Here is a 16,073-nt window from a genome sequence, read left to right as displayed (position 1 = left end):
ACATTGATGAAGCAGCTAAAGATGTTTGTGAAGAGGAATCTACCCTGAGGATCTCCCACAGAGGTCTCCCAGGACTGAGATGATGAACATCTTCCTTTGTGCCATGTTTGACTCCAAACACTGGAGAGTTTACTCTGATTCCCCTTAAGTCCAGTTTTGTTAAGCTCCTTGATGTCAACAGAAGGCAACCACTGCCTTGATATCAGGGCCAGTCATTTTTACCTGAACCATTGTGCCATCCTTTTTTGGTCATATCAAGGGGCCATAGTGTAGGAGCAGCAAGTGTTTTCTTCAAACGATTGGTATTGAATGTCAGAATTTTTCTTTTCAAGGGTGTTCGGGAAGCTCGATGACTGAAAGTATTTGAAGAGGAGGTCGATGGATATTGACCTGTCAGAGAGTTGAGGGCGATGAAGAATTGGGTATGAAAGAGGATTTGAGACCAAGAGCGGATCAGTCATGATCTTAGTGAAGGGCAAGACAGGCTTAGGGATTGAACGACCTGCCCCTGTTTCTGATGTTCTCACATTCTGTTATTGGGAAGTTAGTGGGTGTTATTTTCATGAATGTGCAATTACTGAATATTGCAGCGAGAAGACCAGAGGATTTTGCGAGCAATCTCTGGGTGAAGTATATTGGCTACATTCACAGTGAATCTGGGTGTACAACATGACCAACAAATGAAACACAAGTTTCAGAGATGGGAATCACTGTAAAGAGAGATGAGGGGCTTCTTTCATACCCAGCCTGGGTTTTTCAATTACATTTCCCAAATCACTTCAAAGCATGTGATAGCCTTGAAGGGCTGCATGGTCTCCTCTATTTCTGTGCATCAGGTTATAGATGTAAGTAGCATCCAACTGTTCCTGTCTCGCAGCTTTAAGGGGCTGAATGGAACACAGAAACATGGGACTGAGGAACAGGATCATTCGATCCTGGAACACGGTCATTCGATGCTTTGACCCTTCTCCACCAGGTACTAAGATTGTGCCTGATCAGGTTGTGGTCTCAGCCCCACTTTCCTGTTTGTGTCCAATTATCTGTGACTCACTTCCCTGTCAATTAATTAACTAACACAGCTTTGAGTCCATGTGAACAAAGAGGCACAATAAAACTTCCAGTGAAGAGAATTCCGACTTTCAATGTCCTTTAAAAATTTTTCGTCATCCCTCTTATAGAATCAGAGAGTCATGCAGAACTGAAACGTACCCGTTAGTCCAATCTGTTCACTCCGATCAGATAGCAAATCTGATTTAGTCCAATTTGCCAGCATTTGGCCAATATTCCTCCTGTGATTGTAATCGCCTTGACCACTTCCTCTGACAGCACTTTCTGTACACACAACACTCTCTGTGTGTAACATTTACCTTTAGGTCCCTTCTAAATCATTCGCCCTCTAGCCTTCAAACTATGCCCACTTGTTCTGGACTCCCCTATCCTGAGGAACAGAACGTGGCTGTTCAGAATATCCATGCCCCTGATGGTTTTATAAACCTCTGTAATGTCACCCCTCAGCCTCTGACAATCCAGGAGAAAGCACCTCAACCTAATCAACCTCTCCCCGAAGCTCAAACTTCCAGTACTGGATCATCTGTGTAAATCTTTTCTGCAGACAACCGAGTTGTACGCAGTATTCTTAAAGTGGCATCACCAACATCCTGGAAGAGTTTGGATTTGGCTGAATTCCGATTGCTTTAGGCAGTGAGTAGATTCCAATGAATTCTGGTTAGGGATCATCCAAAGGGTAGCACGGTGGTTAGCACTGCTGCCTCACAGCACCAGGGACTTGGGGTCGATTCCAGCCTTGGGTGACTGTCTGTGTGGAGTTTGCACATTCTCCCCTTGTCTGTGTGAGCTTCTAATGGGTGATCCAGTTTCCGAAAACAAACGGTGTAGGTTCGGTGGATTGGTCATGCTAAATTGTCTGTTGAGGGAAATTGTGTGTTCAGGGATTTTTAGGTTATGTGCATTAGTCAGGGGTAAATATAGGAAAATGGGTTGGGAAGGTTGGTATGGACTTGTTGGGACGAAGGGCCCGTTTCAACACTGCAGGGATTCTATAAAAATAACAATGGTAACGATGACTGTTTTTGTTTGCTCGCACACGTTGCTGTGATAAGGAACAATGAAGGAGAGAGAGTGCAATAGGCCGTTTCTTCTTGGGCAGATTATATTTTCTCCCTCTCTGAGTTGAATCACACAGTAATGTCATCCTCTCCCAAACTGGACCATGTGAGGTCTCCTTGTACATTGTCCAAACTATGTCTCCATCACATTCGCTGTTCCATGTAGGTGCATCATTGCTGCTGTCGTACACAGAGCTATACCCTGAGCACCAAATGGTCTCGGTCGATTTGAAATATGTTTACATGGTCCTGTGTCATTAAAATGTAAAATGTTTATTGTACTCAGAATACCTGTGTTAAAAATGACTGCATTGTTAAAAAATACAGAAATTGCTGGAAAAACACGGCAGGACTGTCAGTACCCAGATGCCTTTTACATGCTGTAGTTGTACCAGCCTCAACCATTTCCTCTGACAGCTCATTCCACACGCACACCACCCTCTGCATGAAAAAATGCCCTTTAGGCCTCTTTAAAGCCTTTCACCTCTCACATTCAACCAATGCCCTCTAGTTTTGGACGCCCCAATCTGGGGAAAACCCCTGACTACTCACCATATCCATGACCATTCTGATTTTATAAACCTTTACTGCTGCGAAATGTAACTCCAATCAATACGGATGGCTGTACTTTCAGTCATTCTGTGCCTAAATTCTGAAATTCAATACTGACACCACTTCCTTATCTATCAAGTCACAATCCTAAATCCACTTTAATCGGTTTGTTCACATGTATCATGAGACACTTCTGTGGGATTTACACCCAGACCTTTGTGCCCGGAGGTAGGGACACTAGCATCACTCAGCAATACCCGTAAAGCTGTAACAGTATTCTCCTGTGTGTTTGCTCATTAGCCTGTTATGAAATGCTGTGACATACCTCTGCAACAGGCAGGACTTGAATCCAGTCCTTCCAGTCCAGAGCTAGGAACACTACCACACAAGTTCAGGAATTGGAATCAAATCCAGAGTTCTGGCTCAGAGGCAGGGACATTATCCACTACACTACCATTCCTAGACTTGGGTCATATTTTAAGGGCCAGCTTTCAGCTCAGTGCGGATTTATTATAATCAGGTTACCATTACTGAGCTACACAAAACACTTTGTATTGTTAAACAAATGCAAGACATTTGTCTCAACTGTAGGATGTTGAGTCCACAAGCTGTGCTACCGAAATTAACTCTGACCATCTTTAATCGCTATTAGCTGTCGTCTGCAATATTAGGAAAAACAATCCTGCAGACACACTCATCCCAATGAAGGGTCTCGAATAGATTTTATTCACTGAACACCACAGACGAAGAAAAAGCAGATTTCCTGGTCCCAAAAACACCGATCACACTTACCCACCTCTAACGTGTGACTGCCCGCTTCCTAAAACCATGAAATGACACCAGGCTGCTGATTACAGTCCAGCCTTTCCTCCTCATTGACTGTATCTGCAGTCTGTCCCTCCTCCCCCTACCACACAAGGCAACCCAAGCTCAGGGTCTTTGTGAAACTCCAGGCCGAAGTGTGCAGGCCTTCTGGAGACGGGCAAGATATTTTAAAGAGGGAGAGTGAGGAGGTGGTAATATCACACACTGGGCTGAGGGGTGGCAGATGGAGTTTAGTTTGGATTAATGCGAGGTATTGGATTTGGTAAATCAAACACGAGCAGGACCTATACAATTAAAAGCAGGGCCTTTGGCAGTGTTGCAGAACAGAGACCTAGGCCGTCAGGTATAATTCTTTAAAATTTACATCGCAGATAGATAGTATGGTTAAGGAGGTGTTTAACACACTTGTCTTCATTGGTCAGACCTTTGAGTATTGGAATTGGGACGTTATGTTGAGGTTGTATAGGACATTGGTGAGACCTCTATTGGAATACTGTGTCCAGTCTGGTTATCATGCCCACTCATTCCATAGGCACACCACCCTGTGGGTGAAAACGCTGTCCTGCAGGTCACTTTTAAATGTTTCCGTTCTCTCCTTAAGGCTATGTCCTCTAGTTTTGGTCTCCTCTACCCTTAGAAAATACCTTGACTATTCACTTTGATATTACTGACCTTGATATTATTAAGGTGGAGAGGGTTCAGAAGAGATTAACCTGGATGTAGCAGGGAGAGGATGGATTGAGCGATAACAGAGGCTGGGTAGATTGGGGCCGTTTTTCACTGGAGAGTATGAGGTTAAGGGATACCTTTACAGAGGTTTATAAAATAATGAGGCATACAGATAAGCTGATGGGTTGATGTCTTTTCCCTCGAGGTGGGATTTCAAAACTGAGGGATATTTTAAGGTGCGAGGAAAAAGATTTACAAAAGTCATGAGAGGAAATTATTTTAGACAGAAGCTGGCATGTGTACGGAGTGAACTTCCAGACTAACTGGTGAAAGCAGTGACATTTACAATGTTTGAAGGACATTCAGATCAGTACATGGATAAGACATCAGCTTGGATGGTGCTGTGAGCAGCTGCCCTCTCCCTCCCCCTCTCTGAATGAATCCCTCTTGGTTTTCACCCTCTTCCAATGCCTGTGCAGTGGCGTGGCGAGGCCAGCAGAGGGTGGCATGACATCACTTTAAGCAACACAGAGACTGCCAGACCTGCCCCACACAGAGACACACAGACACACGCACAGCAATTGTTAGGGCACGGCGTGAAGCTCATCTGGTAACTTAAATTAAACATAAAGAAATACTCCATTCGCCTCGTAAACTGTTAAAATATGAGGGACAGAGAACTCCCAAATTCCACTGATTAAATAAAAATACCAATTTATTTTTTAACTCTGAAAGTGAACATTTACATCAACTATTCACAACTCTGAAACGCTCTGTCTCTTAACTGCTTATTACCTGACTCCAGCTCTGCAGCAATATATTGTTTCTGGGTCTGCCACCCTCTCATACACACAGATGCTTGGAACCTCTCAGTTCAGAACAGCATTCACCCGTTCTTAAAGGTACAGTACACGCTTTCAACTTCATCACATTATACCCTGATGAATATCGATAAGTGGGACCTATCCGGATTTCTTTTGCTCTGTGGTTTGTCAATATTTCATCTACTCTGTCTCGGATGAGTCAGGATATTTGTTGCTCCATTGACAGCATGTCATTATTCGACCCCGTCCATAGGAACATATTAGTATTTCACTTGCTCACACTCGTGAGTATGGCAGGATTTCAGTTGTTTCATGGGGACTGTGACACTGACAATTTCAGTGTTTATAGGTGGCACCAAACCTGGAAGAATCGTAAAGTCTATAGAGGAGAGTGTGGAACTCTAACAGCACAGTGACACGTTGGTGTTGTGTTCAGGTGTATTGCAGTTGGAGATCAGTGCAGAGCTGTGTGAGGTGATGGACTTGGTCGGAAGGACAATGAACAACGATATAAAACAGGCTGTACCATTATAAAGCGGCTGCAGGAGCAGAGGGAGCTGGGTGTAAATGAGCACAGATTGTTGAAGATGTCAGGACAAGTGAGAAGAACAGTGACTATCACAGATTAGTTTCAGTATCTGAGCTTTTTACAGGGGGAGGTGTAGGAGGGAGTCTCCGTGCTCCCTTCCTGGCAGACGGAGGAGATGATGTGTTGTGATCCCACCCACCTGCCCACCGAGACCATGGGGATTCCATTTGTACCAGCTCGCTGCAAAAGGGAGATGGTATCAGGGCCACGGCTTCTAAGTTGTGCCGGGGGGAAACGGAGCTGCCAGTGGGTTTAAAGTGAGAATTGCCCTTCACTGAACATTGCTCCTTTCTCGGTCGGTGGGACGTGGATGTTTCAGAATCTCCACAAGAGGTGTCCCGGTCCTCTCCGGCTCCTACCAGGGTCCTCCCCTCATGGCAGGGGGAGGGGGTGAGGTATCCGATATCAGGTACTCCACCACCCGACCCTTTCTCTCCTATTCCAGGCTGTTTCTCCTGGAATGGCAGAAAGGGAGGGACGGAGGGTGGGAGGCTGGGAGTGGGTGTCCCTGTTGTTAGTTCTGGTGCAGGAGGGGATAATGGCAAATGGTGAGGTTTTCAGAGGGAGTCTGTCGACAGTGTTGTATCCATGCAGTGCTATTGATGTGGGGGGTACAGTGGACGGAGTGACAGAGAGAGAGAGAGAAGGTGCTGCATGGTTTACAGATCGATGCACTGGGATGTTGTACACAGTCCTACATGCTAGGAGGTAAATGCTCCTGGGCTACATATCAATGCACTGGGGTGTTGCACACAGTCCTACATGCTGGGAGGGTAACTGCTCATGGGCTACAGATCAATGCACTGGGGTGTTGTACACACCCCTGCATGCTGGGAGGGTAACTGCTTCTGGGTTACAGATCAATGCACTGGGGTGGTGTACATAGACCTACATGCTGAGAGGGTTAACTGCCCCTGGTTTATATATCAATGCACTGGGGCGGGGTACACTTCCTACATGCTGGGAGGGTAACTGCTCCTGGTTTACAGATAAATGCAGTGGGGTAGTGTACACAGTCCTACATGCTGGGGGGAGGGTAACTGCTACTGGTTTACAGATTAATTCACGGTGATCACTGCTGTGCTGGTCCGACTATCTGGTTGAGGTTTATAGATAATGCCCTCCTGTTGTCTGCACAGCTCCTGGTGCAGGACAGATATCTAATCCGTGGTTATAGATCAATGCACTGCTGTGATCTGCACAGTGTTCCTCTCTGGACCAATTGCCAGATTGTATTGACCAGTGCAATGGATGAACCTGGACAGATTGCTGGGTCATAATGAGCAGTACACTGGCCTGGTCTACACAGTGAACCACGGTGAACAGATATCTCCTCTGGGTTAATGGTGTCGGGGCTGGTTCTGTGAGGTGGATTGAGAATGTGGTATACCGAACTATTACAGCTGATCTGGCAATGCCTTTAATTCCCATTCCTGTGATTGGAACCTCCGTCACTCACCCCATTAATGTTACAGTGTGCCCAGTCACAGGACATCATGTTGGTGGGGTGGGTAGGGGGAAAGGTGATGGACAGGTCAAGGAGCTCCCCGAAACGCTCTGTCCCCAACATTCTATAACTGGCATTCCGCGGAACATTCTGTCCCTGACATTCTATTTCTGACATTCCCCGGAACGTTCTGTCCCTGATATTGTTTATGAACGTGCGGACGTCAATGAATTGAACACATGATAAGATCCCGAGGGAAGAGATCCCGTTCCTGGGAGAAGGAGACACTGTTCCGAAGGCCCCTAAGGCAGTTAAAGGGGTGAAAACGTTTTCCCTGCGTTTACGTTATCCACGACACAGGATCGACCACAATTTAGACCAAAATACAGGAAATCCCAAACTCCGTTTGTCTTCAGGAAACTGGGAGCGAATCCTTCAGGACAGCAACGTTTCTACCCTCCGTATTAGGAACTGGGAAGAAGTGACCTGTGTCTCCTATCGAGTGATCGAGTATGTGGGAATTTTCTAGAAACCATCTGTCCTTATGGATGTGTCTCTGCGTGTTTGGGGACGGAGGGTTTCTTGTAGTTTATGTCACACTTTTGTCAGTAATTCCGACCTTCCCATTTGTTATTCCAGCTCCAATTATTTTAATAAATCCCTGAATGCAGGGACACATTTGAAAATCTCACTGGGTCCCCGATCAAACGGGTCCCTTTGCCTCCAGGCTGATGGATAATGGGTTTGTTTTCCTTCCTCACAGTTAACGTAGTGACCATCTACGTCCTGCTTTGTAAAGATTGTGGATTGTCTCCATGTGTCAGACGTTACCTGGGGGCCATGGCAGCGGCGGATCTCCTGGTCATTATCCTCGACCTGATCCTGAGACACATTCCCATTGTTTATTGGGAACACTTTTATTTCCTGTACTTCGTCCGCGTGTGTAATATCCACGCAGTCCTGGTTTATGCAGCCACTGACTGTTCTGTCTGGTTCACCGTCACGTTCACCTTTGATCGGTTTGTGGCCATTTGTTGCCAGAAGCTGAAAAGTAAATATTGCAGTGAGAAAACGGCGGCTGTGGTTCTGGGAGCAGTGACTGTTCTGAGCTGTTTAAAGAACATTTTCTGGTATTTCATGCTCAAGACTTGGTATTCGCTGTGGAACCCTGAGAACACCCCCTGGTTTTGTTATGTAAGAGGCGGTGCTCTATCCTCCAGTGTCTGGTTCACAATCGAGTTCCTCCACAACATTCTAACCCCGTGTGTCCCATTTCTCCTGATTCTGCTGCTCAATTTTCTCACCATCAGACACATTTTAGTGACCAGCAGAGCCCGCAGGAGACTTCGCGCTCACACCAATGGGGACGCTCAGTCTGACACTGAAATGAGAAACCGAAAAAAATCCATCATTTTACTGTTTGTGATCTCGGCCAATTTCATCCTGTTATGGTCAACGTTAATGTTATATTCTATATGGTACCGGATGTATAATTTTGGGTATCAGTCTGTGTATCTCGATCGCTTACTGCGGGATTTGGGCTTCATGCTGCAGCTCCTCAGTTGCTGCACAAACACCGCGATTTATGCCGTGACCCAGACTAAGTTCAGGCAGCAGCTGAAGAATGTGCTGAAATATCCCTTCACCCAAATCCATCCATCCATCAAATTCACTCATTAATCAATCCATCCCGGATTTTCTCATTTCAGTTCAGTGTTTCAGCGATGGAGCAGCCTGTCACTATGGTAACAGACTGAGGGTAGCGCTGGTTTGTCCATCCTTATCCCACAGGGGGGTTACAGGGAAACATTTCAATGTGTCTCACAACTCAGGGGCCAGTGAGAAAAGGCACCATCCCACTGACTGTATCCATAACTTCCATTTGTAACCAATAAAAATGTTGATTAAAGCATGCCGAGCAGCAGAGTGACTGATGTTGTTGTGTGTCATTGTGTTGGAGAAGCTAAGCTGGAGAGAGACAGACTCAGCCCCAAGTCCTGGTCCTCAGGGAAGGGGAGGGCACGGCGACCTGAGCTCAGGAGCCTGGTTTAACTCCCTCTGTCCTTACTTTCACCTCTGGGTCTCCCACTCAAACTTGGCTCTCAGCAGAATTCACCTTGCTCCCTTTGTCCCTCTCCCTCCCTATATCCCTCCCACTCTCACACTGCACTGCTATTTCTCTCTCCTTTTCCCATTTACACACTCAATTCTACTGTCGTTGCCCTCCCCAATCTCATTCACTCTCTCTCCATCTTGCGATCATAACCTCCCAATGTTACTGTCTTCCTCGAATCCTTCGGTGCTGGGTAAACAGAAGAGGGTTGTCGATCTTCAGACCGATGTTAGGGAACAGAGATGGGGACGACATGTCAAGCCATTGCCAGGGCAACAGTATGTAGCTAGGGCAAAACGCCATTGCTCGGGAACATAGTAGGTGTGAGAACACGAGCCGTTACTAGGGGGTAATAGGAGGAGTGGTACCGTAAGCTGTGGCTGAGACTGGTACAACAGGATATCACAAACAGAATACATTGTGTGGGAAATACTGTCTGTTACTCAGGGAATAGAATGGGGATGGAGTTAAAGGCCATTTAGAGGGAATCAACTGGGTCGGTGTTCACAGGCAGGAGTGCAGATTAAGGTGTGTGAGGAGTGTGATGGTGGGAGACCGCGTGGCCATGTGAGTATGATGCGGAGGGAGTGTGCGAGGGAGTGAGCGTGATGGTGGGGGAATTTGCGTGGGGGTGAGCTGAACGGTGGGGGTGGTTTGGGGTGCGTGTGTGCGCGATGGTGGTGGAGTGTGTGGGGGTCAGCGTGACGGTGAGGGTGGCATGTGACAGTGTGTGTAAGGGTTGTGGAGTATGTGACGGTGAGCGTGACGGTGGGGATGATGTGGGGCAGTGTGTGTTGTGGTGGTGGTTAAGGGCGTAAGCGTGATGGTGAGGGTGGTGTGGGGCAGTGTGTGTGATGGTGGTGGAGTATGTCGGGGTGAGCGTGATGGTGAGGGTGGTGTGTGGCAGTGTGTGTGAGGGTGGTGGAGTGTGTGGGGTGAGCGTGACGGTGAGGGTGGTATGCAGCAGCGTGTGTGATGGTGGTGGAGAGTGTGGGGGTGAGCGTGACAGTGAGTGTACTGTGGGGCAGTGTTTGCGAGGGTGATGGAGCTTGGTGGTATGAGCACGTGGGGGTGTTGTGGGGAAAGTGTGTGATGGTGGTGAAGTGTGTGGTGGTGAGCGTAACGATGCGGATAGTGAAGGGCAGTGTGTGTGATGGTGGTGGCGAGTTTGGGTGAGCGTGACGTTGGTGTGGCGTGAGGCAGTGTGAGGGAAGGTGGAGGAGTATGTAGAGGTGAGCATGACCGTGAAGGTGATGTGGGGCAGTGTGTGTGAGAGTGGTGGAGTGTGTGGTGGTGAACATGACGGTAGCAATGGAGTGGGGCAGTGTGTATGATGGTGGTGGAGTGCCTGGGTCTGAACATGACGATGGGGGTGGAGTGGGGCAGTGTGTGTGATGGTGGTGGAGTGTCTGGGTGTGAACATGACGGTGGGGGTGGAGTGGGGCAGTGTGAGTGATGGTGGTGGAGTGTGTGCGGTTGAGCGTGACAGTGGGTGTGTTGTGGGCCAGTGTGAGTGAGGGTGTTGGAGTGTGTGAGTGTGAACATGACTTTGGGGGTGGTGTGGGCAGTGTGTGTGATGGTGGTGGAGTGTGTGGTGGCGAGCGTGATGGTGAGGGTGTTGTTGGGCCATGTGTGTGAGGGCAGTGGAGTGTGTGGCAGTGAGTGTGACTGTGGGGTTGTGTAGGGCAGTGTGTGTGGGGGTGGTGGCGTGCGTGGGGGTGAGCGAGACGGTGGGGGAGGGGTGGGGCACTGTGTGGGGTTTGGTGGAGTGCGTGGGGGTGAGCGTGACAGTGGGTGTGTTGTGGGGCAGTGTATGCGATTATGGTGGAGTGTCTTGGTGTGAGCGTGACGGTGGCGGTGCTGTGGGGCTGTGTGTGTGATGGTGATGGAGTGTGTAGGGGTGAGCATGACTGTGAGGGTGGTGTGGGGCAGTATGTGTGATGGTAGTAGCGGAGTCTGTGGGGGTAAGCGTGTCGGTGGGTTTGGTTTGGGGCAGTGTGTGTGATGGTGGTGTAGTGTGAAGATGTCAGCATGATGGTGAGGGTGCTGTGGGGTGGTGTGTTTGATGCTTGTGGAATGTGTGGTTGTGAGCATGACGGTGGGGGTGGTGTGGGGCTGTAGGGTGGTGTGGGGCTGTAGGTGTGATGGTGTTGGATTGTGTGGAGGGTTGTGTGATTGTGGTGGACTGTGTGGGTTTGAGCGTGACGGTGAGGGTGGTGTGGGGTGTGTCTGTGATGGTGGTGGAGTGAGCAGGGGTGAGCCTGTCGGTGGGTGTGGTGTGGGGCAGTCTGTGTAATGGTGATGGATTATGTGGGCGTGATTGTGATGTTGAGGGTGCTGTGGGGCAGTGTGTTTGATGATGGTGGAGTATGTGAGGGTCAGCGCGACGGTGGGGATTGTGTGGGGCTGTGTGTATGATGGTGGTTGAGTGTGTGGGGGTGAGCGTGATGGAGATGGTGGTGTGGGGCAGTGTGTGTGAGGGTGGTGGCGTGTGTGTGGGGGTGAGCGTGACGGTGGGGTTGGTGTGGGGTAGTGTGTGTGAAGGTGGTGGGGTGTGTGGGGGTGAGAGTGATGGTGGGGGTGATATGGGTACGTGTGGGTGATGGTGGTGGAATGTGTGGGGGTCAGCATGATGGTGGGCGTGGTATGATGCAGTGTGAGTGATGGGTTAGGGTTAGGGTTAGAGTTAGGGTTAGGGTTAGGGTTAGGGTTAGGGTTAGGGTTAGGGTTAGGGTTAGGGTTAGGGTTAGGGTTACGGTTAGGGTTAGGGTTAGGGTTAGGGTTAGGGTTAGGGTTAGGGTTAGGGTTAGGGTTAGGGTTAGGGTTAGGGTTAGGGTGGCCCGCGATCGGTTTATGGGAGATGTCAGAGGTAGGTACATTATGCAGAGAGTGGTGGGTGTGTGGAATGCACTGTCAGCGTTGGTTGTAGAGAAAGTTACGTTCGGGACATTGACTTAACTTTTGGACATGCACATGGATTATAGTAAAATGAATTTCTCAAAATGGAGACCCGAGCTCAGTGCTGTTCCACAAGGATCCTATCTCGCAGGATTGCCTCCAAGACTTTACCAACTATTGATGTCAAGCTCACTGGTCTATAGTTCCCTCACTTTCCTTGACCACCTTTCTTAAATAGCGACACCACGTTAGAGTACCTCAAAATTTCAAATACCTCACCTGTGATGGTCGATCATACATATTTCTCAGCAAGGTGCACATTGATCATTTCCCTAGCTTCCCACAAAGTTCCGAGGTACACCTGATCAGTTCCTGGAAATTTATCCACTTTTATGTGTTTCAAGACATCCAGCACCTCCTCCTCTTTAATATGGACATTTTCAAGTTGTCACCATCTCTTTCCCCACATTCTTTATCTTCCATTTCCTTCGCCACAGTAAACACTGATGCAAAACACTTCTTTAGTATCGCCCCCATCTCCTCTGGCTACACACAAAGGCTGCCTTGCTGATCTTTGAGGGGCCCTATTTTCTCCCTCCTTACCCTCTTGTCCTTCATGTGTTTATAAAAACCCTTTGGATTCTCCTTTACCCTATTTGTCAGAGCTATGTCGTGTCCCCTTTTTACCCTCCTGATTAACCTCTTAAGTACACTCCTCCTGCCTTCATGGTCTGGAGATTCACTTAATATCTCGAGTCTATACCTGAAAAAAATTTCCTTCTTTTTCTTAACTCCCCAACCTTAGTTCTCTAGTCATCCAGCATACCCTACACCCACCAGCATTTCCTTCCATCCTAATAGGAATACTTTATACTGTCTCTGGAAAGCCGTAATCTCATTTTTGAAGGCTTCCTATTTTCTAATGATAAAGGTTTCATTTCCCAAACCCCAATTCCTGCATCTCACGGTACTGCCATTTAAAAATAATGAAAAAATAAAGCACATTCTAAATGAAGGTTTTGATGAGGTGAGCTCTGGTCAGTCCTGTAGATCTGGAGGCCACCAGATGCACGGAGATTGCTTTCTATCAGAGCAGCTCCAGGTCAGTATCAGGCGCATAGACAGAATGGGCAAATGAGACACATCTGAACTCATATCTCCCAGCCTGGCAATCTGAAGCTGTGCACAGACTTTCTGGTAAACATCTCCAAAATTAGGTTATCAAGATAGGTCCAACTACCAATCAAAAATAAATCAGTCATTCAGACTAAAATATCCTTCAGGTTCCACAAACCCTTCCCGGTCTCATCCTGCAGGTTCTATGAATCTCGGTCCCTCTAACCTCCTGCAGGATCCCTATCCCCTCCTATATTTGGACCACCTCCAGGTTCTGCAGCCCTTCCGAGCTCGTAACATGACCCGGGCTCGAAAACTATTCCTTCCTCTGCAATATTCCCTAGAAGGGTACTGGAGGATGGTGGGGGTTACAGGGTTAGGGAGGAATATCAGGATTGGAGGATTTTCCAGTTATTCGTAATATTGAAGTGGCTAAAATTGGCTTCGATCATTTTAACGATTCACGCTAATAAAGGAGGTTACAGAGTTAAGGAGGATTGTAGGGACTGGAAGACGTTTCAGATTTTATGGGTTTTGTGGGGTCTGGAGGAAGGTACCAAAATAGGGAAGGTTTAAGAATGAAGGTTTCTGCTGGGAACCTCTACTGGGTAAAAGGCAGGATTCTTGGTAGTGTGAAGTAACAAAAGAATTTTGGGGTGCACATCCATAGACCATTCACATATGCCAGCTGCGCTGAAAGGGTGTTAAGAAGGTGTGTGGTGTCTTAGCATTCATTAGCAAGGGGATTGAGTTTAAGACCTGTGACGTGAGGCTGCAGTTCCATATAGCCCGGGTTAGTCCACTCTTGGAATATTGTGTTATGTTCTATTCGCCTCATTATAGGAAAGATAAGGAAACTTTGGAGAGGGCGCAGAAGAGATTTATCAGGATGTTTTCTGAATTGGAGGGTAAGTCTAATGAAGAAATGTTAGGGAAGCCAGCCCTTCTCCCATTAGAATGAAAAGGATGAGGGCTGACTTGACTGAGGTGGACAAGATGATGAGAGGCATACAGAGAGTGGGTGGCCCGAGGCACTACGGAGGCACTATGGGAGGCACTATGGTAGTGCCTCCCATCCGCCCTCCTCCACTAACCTAATAATAACATCCGTTGTGGTAAGTAGGTAAGTGCTGAATTTTGCTTGTTGTATTCTTTAGACCAAGTTTTGTTTTAAAATAAAGGTTAGCTTTAGAGGGATGGCAGTGAAGGCAGTGCAATGTTCCTCCTGCAACATGTATGAGGTGAGGGATGCCATGGACGTCCCTGCTGATTACACTTGCAGGAAGTGCACCCATCTCCAGCTCCTCCAAGACCGTGTTAGGGAACTGGAGCTGAAGTTGGATGAACTTCGGATCATTCGGGAGGCAGAGGGGGTCATAGATCGGAGCTATAGGGAAGTACTAACCCAAAGATGGCAGAGGGATGGGTGACAGTGAGGGGGACTGGGAGGAAGCAGCCAGTGCAGGGACCCCCTGAGGCCGTTCCCCTCAAGAACAAGTATACCGTTTTGGATACTTGTGGGGGGGACGACTTACCAGGGATAAGTGACGGGGCTCAGGCCTCTGGCACAGAGCCTGTCCCCGCTACTCAGAAGGGAAGGGTGGAGAAGAGCAGAGCAATAATAATTGGGGACTCGATAGTTCGGGGCACAGATAGGCGGTTTTGTGGGAACGAGAGAGACTCACGTTTGATATGTTGCCTCCCAGGTGCAAGGGTACGTGATGTCTCTGATCGTGTTTTCCGGGTCCTTAAGGGGGAGGGGGAGCAGCCTGAAGTCGTGGTCCATATTGGCACTAATGACATAGGTAGGAGGAGTGCTGAGGATGTTAGACAGGCTTTTAGGGAGCTAGGTTGGAAGCTCAGAGTTAGAACAAACAGTTTTGTTGTCTCTGGTTTGTTACCCGTGCCACGTGATAGAGAGTCGAGGAATAGGGAGAGAGAACAGTTAAATGCGTGGCTACAGGGATGGTGCAGGAGGGAGGGATTTCGGTACTTGGATAACTGGGGTTCTTTCTGGGGAAGTTGGGACCTCTATAAACAGGATGGTCTGCACCTGAACCTGAGGGGCACCAGTATCCTTGGGGGGAGGTTTGCTAGTGCTTTTGGGGGGGGAGTTTAAACTAACTCTGCAGGGGCATGGGAACCCAGACTGTAGTTTTAGGGTGCAGGACCTGGAGTGTAGGGAGGTTAGGAATATGGCATCAATCTTAAAGGAGGGTGCCTGTAAACAGAAGAGTGGCTTGAAGTGTGTATACTTTAATGCCAGAAGTATACGAAATAAGGTAGGTGAACTTGCAGCGTGGGTTGGTACCTGGGACTTCGATGTTGTGGCTATTACGGAGACATGGCTAGATCAGGGACAGGATTGGCTGTTGCAGGTTCCAGGGTTTAAATGTTTTAGTAGGGTCAGAAGTGGGGGTAAAAGAGGTGGGTGTGTGGCTTTGCTTGTCAAAGATAGTATTACAGCGGTGGAAAGGAAGATGGAGGAAGATTTGCCATCTGAGGTAGTTTGGGTTGAGGTTAGGAATAGGAGAGGTGAGGTCACCCTGTTAGGAGTCTTTTACAGGCCTCCTAATAGTCCTAGAATCGTTGAAGAAAGGAATGCGAAGATGATTCAGGAGAAGAATGACAGTAATAGGGTGGTTGTTATGGGGGACTTTAACTTTCCTGATATTGATTGTGAAAGCTGTAGCTCAAGTTCGTTAGATGGGTCAGTGTTTGTCCAATGTGTGCAGGAGAGTTTCCTGACACAATATGGAGATAAGCCAACAAGAGGTGAGGCCATACTGGATTTGGTTCTTGGTAACCAGAAAGCTTTTGATAAAGTCCCACACAAGAGGTTAGTGAGTAAAATTAGGGCGCACGGGATTGGGGGCAAAGTACTAGATTGGATAGAGAATTGGTTGGCTAACAG

Source organism: Chiloscyllium punctatum, chromosome 28 (genome assembly GCF_047496795.1).
Source record: "Chiloscyllium punctatum isolate Juve2018m chromosome 28, sChiPun1.3, whole genome shotgun sequence".
Taxonomy (NCBI): domain Eukaryota; kingdom Metazoa; phylum Chordata; class Chondrichthyes; order Orectolobiformes; family Hemiscylliidae; genus Chiloscyllium; species Chiloscyllium punctatum.
Note: the sequence above shows the minus strand (reverse complement) of the source record.